Here is a 9,466-nt window from a genome sequence, read left to right as displayed (position 1 = left end):
TCCTTTTAGAGATTTTTGTCTTACTCTTGCTTCTTGGGCTTGGGCTTCTTACCCACATGGGTCCCAGTCCTGGTGCCCAACCACCACACCCATGTCCTCTCCAGATCCATGGGTGTGCAATGCAAAGAAATTGAGTTTAGGGAATTGTCTCACACAGTTGTGGGGAGCTGGCAATTCCAAAGTCTGGAGGGAAAGCCAGCAATCTGGAAATTCCAGAAGGAGTTGATGTTGTAGTCCAAAGGCAATCTGAAGGCAGACTTTCCCCCCCAGACACCTCAGTCTTTTTTTCCTAAGATTTTCAACCGACTGGATAAGGCCCACCCACCATATGGAGAGTAATGTGTTCCCAAAGCCTACTTCTTTAAACTAATAAGAACAGATATTACACTTGATCTTAACTAAAAGGCCAAGAAGCAATTGAAAGTCTCATTCAAATGTGAATCTTGGACTGGCAGAGTGGCTCAAATGGTAGAGCTCCTGTCTAGTAGGCATGAGGCCCTGAGTTCAAACCACAGTACTGCCAAGAAAAATTAAAAGAAAAAAAAATTTTAAATGTGAATCTTGTCCTTAAAAAATAATGCTCAGCCTCTAATAATCACTAGTCTCTTTACTTCTGTTAAATCAAATTTTATACATTTCAAATATTAGTGAGAGCATACAGTATTTTTCTCTCTGGGCCTGGATTATTTCACTTAATATAACGTCCTCCAAGTTCAACCATGTTGTCACAAATGACAATCGTTCATTCTTATTTATGGTTGAATAGTAGTCCATTATGTGAACATTTACCACTTTTTTAAACTCCATTCATCTGCTGATGGACACTGAGGGCAAATCCAAATCTTCATGACTGTGAACAATGCTGCAGTGAGCAAGGCGTGTACCTACGACATGTGTGTGTGAGTAGATATTAAGATCTATAAAGTACTGTGTGATTGTTAGTTGTTTTATTATGAGGGATGCTAAAACACAGAGATGTTGAAGTTCCTGAAAGCAATCTAAAGAGGGCAGGGAGAAAAGAAGGGGAAGGAAAGGAAGGGAAAGGAGATTGCAAAAGGCTGACATTGGGCTCCACATACAATTAGGAGACACACAAGAAGTCCCCAGAGGGGCAGCGCGGGATTTTAAGAACAACACTCCTTCAAACTTGCTGTGTTGTCATAACATAAACTCCTCTGTGCTCCCACCCCAAGTACTCATTGAACTGCTGCACACACAAATCACCTTCTTCGCTGGGCAGTAGATTGTGTGCAAACCAGGGCAGGGATGACACTGCACACAGGGAATGAGGCACACAGAGACCACCCTTATACTGAGCAGCAGGAATTTAGAACCAGTGGGGCCTCAGCCTTTCTGCTTCTGTTTCCCCTTCCCCACAACTTACAGCCCTAGGAGTCCATCGAAATTTTAGGGAGACCACCCAGATATGAAATATATGGCTTGAAGGAATCTTATTTTAGTGAGTATTTTTTGGTGGTACTGGGTTTTAACTCAGGATCTTCCTCTTGATAGGCAACTTAAGCCATATCCCCAGTCCTTTTTACTTCAATTATTTTTCATATAGGGTCTAACTTTTTACCCTGGACTGGCCTTGGACCACAATCTTCCTACATACCCCTCCCATGTTGTGGTGATTCCCGACCTGTACCTCCATACCTGGCTTTGTTTGTGGAGGTGGAGTCTCTCTAACTTTTTGCCTGAGCTGGCAGCTGGCATCAAACTGATGTCCTCCCAATCTCTGCCTCCCAAGTAACTGGAAGCCATCACACCTCACCTTGCTTTTACTGAATTAGGTGACCCTGGCTGACACGTGGGCAAAACTTCAAGACTCAAATGGGCCAAAGCAAGTTCTTGCATTCCCTTCATTCTGTTATTCAGGTATTAGTCATTCATCCGCTCTGGCATGCAGGAAGTGAATGAGTCACATTGAAGGAGAATTGGCCTCATGGGAGACTCCAAGCAGCCAGCGCTGGGAATCCAACAGGGGATGAGCACATTACCTGCCCTGCCCCAAGGTGCTCCTGACTAATGGGTGATGCTGACCAGAGGAGCCCAAGTGCTGTCTATTTTACAGACTGTTGGAAGGATAAAATAATTTTTATGGAAACACTTAACATAGGGGTGTAGAGCGAGTGGTAGAACACTTGCCTAGCATGTGTGAGGCCCTGGCTTCGATCTCCAGTGGGGAGGAAAGGGGAACAAAACACAACACACAATAAGTACTAGATATGGATGTGTTGGACCTAAACAGGCCTTTCGCTCATCCCTGATTGGTACCCTCTTCTCAAGCATCCACACTCAGTGAGCCACCACTCCTCCTGCTGCTGGCTTCCAGGTTATATCAGTTCTTCCCAAAAAAGTCAGCCAGCTTACTCTTCCAAAGCTCGGCCCTCCTTCTGATGGCACACTCCCTAAACCGAACTGTATCAATTATTCCTCTTCGGTCTGTGATTTCTCATCCTCATCTCCTCTCCCCTGCTCTGCACAGACTTAGTCTTAGCCTCAATTTTAAGAAACAATAACCTCTTGACTCGGCCCCTGGGAAGATACCACCCTTTTCTCCTTCCTATAGTCATCAGTGATTTCTTTCTAGTCTTGATTTTGTTGTTGCACTTGACCCTAAGGACCACCTCTCTTCCTGGAAACTGTCCAGCCCATGCTGCCATTCTCACTGGGTTCTCCTCCTACATCTTGGACCAGACCTTCTTTGTCTCCTTTGCCATCTCTTCCTTTTAAATGTTGGAGGTTTTCTCTCCTTGGCCCCCTCTCTTCTGACATTATTCACTCTCCCTGGACAATGTCATCCACTAACACATTTTCAGCAGTCTTCAAAGCCAACTTTGCTGTGCCCACACACCAAAAGTATGGAGCCAGCCACATTTATTGCAAACTGTAGGTCCATAAAGATACTAGAGGTGACAGCCTCCCTCCCTAAGCTTGGACTTCTGCCTGGTGACACACAGGCACTTTACACTTGGCTTCCAAAGCAGATCCACGGGTGGGGTCTTCTGCTAGACACCAGGAATGCACAGACGTAAAGCCCTGCAAGCTGTTGCCAGCTTCCCTTTGGACAACCTCATGGCCATATACCTATTACTGCCAACACAAGTTCCACACCACAGAAAGAAAGATCAATTCCAAAGGATGAGCTGCTGTACGTTTGCCTAACCCTCTCCCAATGCTCTCCCCATCCCTCTACCCCACTTCCCAGCCAAATGGATCCAATGTCTCATGACAACAGTTCCCTCTACAGGAATGTTCTCAAATTGCAATGGGATGTGGCTGCTGGTATTTTCCAAAGATGGCTGCCTCAGTATCTCCTATCTCCCTGCTCTTCTTACACCAGCACTTTGTCACTCCATCCATCATGAGGTGAAGTACTGTTCTTTACATTCGGGTGGGATTGTGACAATGTAGGAAGTGATGCTATGTGACTTCCAAGGCTATGCTGTCTTCTGCCTTGTTCCAACCTTGGTACCTGTTGCACCTCCATCAGTTCAACTGCCCTCAGGCTGCCATGCTGTGAGGAAGCCCAAACCGGCCCACACCAAGAGACTTCACGTGGGAGACAACTGATTCCACTTGACACTGCTCCAGCCCCAGCTTCTGACTACAATCATGAGAGCTTAAGTTAGAACAGCCCTTTTCAAATTCCTGCCCCATAAAAAACATGAAAGATGATTACTGTTGCTTTAAGTCACTACGTTTTGACATGAATTTTTATGCAGCAATTAATAACTAGGACAGAATATCATGACCAGCACAGTCTCTAAAATAAAGCAGAAGAGAACAGAATTGGATGGAAAATGTAATGATGAAGGTAAACTATTGTTGAGACCTTTTTTTTCAACAAATGTATATGTTTGCAGATGTGTATCCTGTTCAAGAAGTGAAATGTAGAAGCCAGGCATGGTGGTACACACTGTAATCCCAGCTACTCAGGAGGTAAAGATCAGGAAGATCAAGGTTTGAAGCCAGCCAGGGCAAAAAGTTAGCAATCAATCAATAAACTGGGCATGGTGGTATGTGCCTGTAATCCCAGCTACTTGGGAGACCATAGGTAGGAGAATCAAGGTCTGTAGCTGGTCCTGGGCAAAATGGGAAATCCTACCTAAAAGAAAATAACTAAAGCAAAAGAAGATATGTCTCAGCCTGGGAAGCTCAAGGCCCAGCGCTCAAGCCCCAGTACTACCAAAAGAAGAAGGAGGAGGAGGAGAAGATGAGGAAGTAAAACATAGGCTGGTGCAGTGATTCATATCTGTAATCCTAGCTACTTTGGAGGTGAAGATCAGAACAAGGCCAGCCCAGCAAAAAAAAAAGCCCAATTCAACAAACAAGCCAGACATGCTGGTATATCTGGAGGATGGGAGTGGAAGGTAGCATGGACTACCCAGCAAAACCCTGTCTCAAGAACAAACAAACAAAAAAAGAGTTACTTAAGGGCTTGTAAAAATTCAGATTCCAGGGCCATTAATCAATTCTACAGGATCAGAGGCCTGGGGCCCAAGACTCTGCTCCTTAGTCCAGTTTTCCAGCGAATCACAGGGACACTGAGGTTTGAAATCCACTGAGTCACAAGGAGAACTATCAGAGTATTAAAATTCAGACTCGGACTAGAGGTGTGACTCAAGCAGTGAAGCAATTGCTTTAGCAAGTGTGAAGCCCTGAGTTAAAACTCCTACACCACCAAAAAATAAAAAAAGCTATTTCCCAGGGGAGCACTTGGAAATAATCTGATGGTCAAGAAAACTCCTTCCAGAGTCCTACAAAGGAATAATCTGGAATGGAAGAACTGTTTTTTGTTTGGGTGGGACTGGGATTTGAACTCAGGGCTTCATGCTTTCAAAGTAAGTGCTCTACTGCTTGAACCATGCCTCCAGTCCATTTTGCTCTGGTTATTTTGGAGATAGGGTCTTGTGAACTATTTGCCCAGGCTGGCCTCGAACCTAGATCCTCCCAATCTCAGCCTCCCAAGTTACTAGAATTACAGGCATGAGCATGGGCACCCAGTTGCCTTGTTTTTTTTTTTTTAAAGTGAGATTGCATTTCTAAAGGGTAGTGGGTATGTCTGTATCTGCACACCTGCATGTGTGTCTGTGTGTCCTGTATGTGTCTGACAGTGTTTGTAAGTGTGTTGTATGTAGGGGTGGGGCTGGCCATATCAGGAATCCTGGTGCGTTAAGTGTTTTTTGTGTGACCAAATACCTGGGAAAATGAGCTTAAAGGATGAAAGATTTTTTTTCAATTGAGGCTTCAGAGGTTTCACTCTGTGATCACCTGGCTCCATTGTTGCTGGGCGGTGAGGTAGAGCATCATGGCAGAGAGAGATGAGCAAAGCTGCTCATCTCATGGTGGCCAGGAAGCAGAGAGAGAGGACCATAGGCCAGCTGGAGGCAAAATGTGCCCTTCACGAGCCCAGTGACCTACTTCCTCCAACATGGCCCCAAGAGCACCATCATCAGGGAACCAAGCCTTCAACACATGAGCTTCTGGGGGCATTTAATATCCAACCCATGGGTGGATCCATGAGTGACATGCTTCCTGACAAGCTGCAGGACATTCCTGTCTGTCCAGGTGACTTGGGTGCTTTCCTCACCCATTGTAAACACAGATACACACACACACACACACACACACACACACACACACACGACTGAAGATCCCTAAGATCCTACTGGAAGGGGCCGCCTCTCCTTTTTTCTCCTTTCTTTCACAGAATTGCATCCATATTTGTGAAGATTCACTGGCCCAAAAGGAACTTTAGAGATACAGTGATTTCTTAAGAAATTTAAGTGAGGTTATGCATGTCTGTAATCCCAGTACTCAGGAGGCTGAGGGAGGAGAATCTCAAGTTCAAGACCAGCCTGAATTCATAGTGAGTTTAGAGTAGCTAGGGCTCCATAATAAGATCCTATATTTAAAAAGAAGGAGGAGGCGAGGCGGAGAGCAATGAAAGAAGGGAGGGAGGAAGGAAGGGAGTGGAGGGTGAGGGAGAGAAACAGAGAGGGAAAAAGGGAAGGGAAGGACAGGGAAGGGAAGTGAATGACAGGGAAGGGAAGGACAGGGAAGGGAAGTGAATGACAGGGAAGGGAAGGGAAGTGAATGACAGGGAAGGGAAGGACAGGGAAGGGAAGGACAGGGAAGAACAAGGAAGGGAAGGACAGGGAAGAACAAGGAAGGGAAGGACAGGAAAGGGAAGTGAATAACAGGGAAGGGAAGGGCAGGGAAGGACAGGGAAGAACAAGGAAGGGAAGGGCAGGGAAGGACAGGGAAGGGAAGGACAGGGAAGAACAAGAAAGGGAAGGACAGGGAAGGGAAGGACAGGGAAGAACAAGAAAGGGAAGGACAGGGAAGGGAAGGACAGGGAAGGACAAGAAAGGGAAGGACAGGGAAGAACAAGGAAGGGAAGGACAGGGAAGGACAAGAAAGGGAAGGACAGGGAAGAACAAGGAAGGGAAGGACAGGGAAGGGAAGGACAGGGCAGGGAAGGATAGGGCAGGGAGAAAAAAAGGAAGGAAGGAAGAAACAAAGTTAACAATTTTTTAAATCCCCATGCTTTGGCAGAATGCCAGTGGGTCTTCTACTAAGCAGCCAGAATGGCCTCACAGGGAACTAAATGCTGCACAAGATGGTCCAAAGTTTAGTCCTGTTGTTTTATCTCATAGCAAAGTGAAGGTATTAGGTAAGTTCAGTCATTTTTGCATTAAGAATGAAGAGCACAATCTGTATTAGAAACATATAATAATTGCAAGACAAAAGGCCAAAGATGGAGCAATGTCATGGAGGCAGTGACAATTCAGCTCTGCCATCAGCAGTAACCCCTGCCTATCCGTGATGCCTGCTCACACCTCATTCCTGGGCCTGGGTCAGGGTCACGATCCCTTAAAGATAACAATAAACACAGTGCGTATGTTTCCATTTCATTACATGCTCTTAAATACACTTAAGAAAAAAATATTATCTGCATTATGCTCAGAGTTTGGTTTTGTTTGGCTTTAGGATGTTTTGGATCACCTCACAAAAGAGAGGTTCTTTGGGTTTTTTTAATTTTTGTTTTTTGGTTGGTTTTTTTTTTTGCAGTGCTGGGGTTTGCACTCAGGGCCTATGCCTCGAGCCACTCCACCAATCCTATTTTGTGAAGGGTTTTTCTAGATAGGGTCTCGAGGAACTATTTGCCTAGGCTGGCTTCAAACCACAACCCTCCTGATTTCTGCCTCCTGAGTAGCTAGGATCATAGGCGTGAGCCACCGGCGCCCAGCCCAAAAGAGAGATTTAAAAATACTGATTTAACCTCATTTTTGATTTGGGAAAATGACACCATGAAGGGGAAATGGCCCTATCCAAAATGGTAGGCTGTGCTTTCCTTCAGACTTTCGGGAGAAAACAAGACCGGAGAAGATTTTCAGGCATCCTAAGTGTCTCCTGGTCTTTGATTTTAAGGAACGCCCAGGCCTATGAGGAGCCAGTGGGTGCTGAGGACTGAGAGGCAGAGTTAGAAGAACCAGAAATATTGCTGGAACTTTCAAGATACGTAGTTAAAGCAGATCTGGTCCTTGGGCCTATTTAGCTCTGTGGTTATTTCTTAATATGTGTAACTGTCTAAAGAGTTTATAAATAGCTTGCAGTCTAATTGTGTCTGCATGAGTCCTTAGTCCCAGCAATAGGCTCAGGGAGTAGAGACACTCCCATTTGCTGTGGCAGAAGCCACACTGAGATCCCATCCATTCAGCTCCACTGTGTACTTTGGCACTTGTTATAAAGACCACCCCTAGGATCAACAGCTGGCACCAAGCCACCCTGGTTTCCCTTGAGCTGACACTGGGAAACTGGTGAGAAGCCCCCACCCCGGTAATAACCTTGAGTAGAGTGCCCCCTGCTGCTGGGACCTGGAAATACACGCAAAAACCATGGTGCCAACCTCTCAAGAGGCTCTGGCCCCTCCATTCTCCTTGTGTCCAAAGAACTTGCCCAACGCCATCAGTCCCCATGGGTAAATCCATGGATTAGTGGATGAGAAGGTGGGGCTGCAGAGAAGCTGAAGACTCTAGAGGTGGCCAGAAAGGCATCGAGGTGGACACAAACATTGACGGGGAGCCCCTGTCACAGAGAGGATGTGTTCTCAGAGCAGCCAAGAGCTATCACATTCAAACTTGAGGAATGCGCAGGCTTCTTTTGAGAAAAGGAAACTTCTGGGCCAAGAATACTGCTGATCAATCCACTGGCCTGAGGTCTCAGGTAGAGAAAACCTTTCAGCATTCAAGTTTAAAGACATCACACGGAAGCATCACTCAATGCCACTGTGACAGTAAACGAAGGTGCAGTCGTGGTCCTCACAGTCACAGGGGAGACTCTACTGACAGTTTGCCAGCTTGAGAATCCATGCTCATATTAATTTTTGTTTTAGATTATCAACAAAATGAAAATATAGTCATTCATCGCTTAACAATGGAGATATACCTTCTGAGAAATCTGTCACCAGGCAATTTTGTCATTGTGCAAACATGGAGTGTGCTCACACAAACTACACCTAGGCTCGACGGACTAGCCACCATCTTCTAAACAACCTGGCATCACTGTGTTAGGTCATCATTATGACTATAAACATTGAGCATTTGTATAGATGCACAAACCCTAAGAACACACCTGAAGCTCCCAGTGCTTCAGGAACCCCTGGAGAAAGGTAAGGCAGACAGAGGGCGGACTTACACAGATGGCTGTGATCTGGAAAATCAAAGTAGATATGCGAGGTTCAGAGAGCAGTTTAACTAGTGGGAAAAGAAATGTCTCCCCATCCCAACCAAGTTTCGGATGAACAAATGAAATAAGGGCTTTTGGGCTTCCCCTCTTGACAACTGGGCCTTGTTAGGTGTTTTTGTTTTGTTTTTGGTGGTACTGGGGTTTAAAACCGCCTTGTATTTGCCAACCAGGTACTCTACCACTTGAGTCATACCCCCAGCCCTTTTCTGTTTTATTTTTCAGATAGGGTCTCATATATTTTTACCCAGGGCCAGGCTCAGACTGGCCTATGCCTCCCAAGTAGCTGGGACTGCAGGCATGCACCACTATGCCCAGTCATTGTCAGTTTTATCAGACTGCTCCATCAGCCAGGACAGGGTGGGCCAGAGCCAAGGGGAAAGGCACTAAAAGCCTAGCTCACTTACATGTATTAGAAAAAAGAGAAGGCCATGGGGCAGAAGAGCAGAGGCCCATCCTTGAATGGACTCAGAAGGACTATGGTTAACTCGAGGCTTGGGAGGGGTGGGATGGGGCCTTTGGAATTAGAACACCATTGAAACAAGACTTCACAAAGTCACTTCCACATCACAGCAGGGAGGAGGAAGAAGGTTAGGACCACAGTAATAATCAGAACAACCAACCCATTAATACAGCTGCTTATTGGAGAAAGGGCAGTCAATGCGGAACCATCAAAGACATCTTCCTCAAAACTCTACATTGCAAATGCACA

General features: G+C 45.8%; 1 pseudogene; it reads right to left on the bottom strand.

The window, feature by feature from the left end:
- Positions 1-290: 290 nt before the first annotated feature.
- On the bottom strand, positions 291-418 carry LOC141415139 (U2 spliceosomal RNA; annotated as a pseudogene).
- Positions 419-9,466: the final 9,048 nt, after the last annotated feature.

The sequence above is a fragment of the Castor canadensis genome, chromosome 12 (assembly GCF_047511655.1).
Source record: "Castor canadensis chromosome 12, mCasCan1.hap1v2, whole genome shotgun sequence".
In the NCBI taxonomy this organism is placed as follows: Eukaryota; Metazoa; Chordata; class Mammalia; order Rodentia; family Castoridae; genus Castor; species Castor canadensis.
This window is presented reverse-complemented; position numbering and strand designations above follow the sequence as displayed.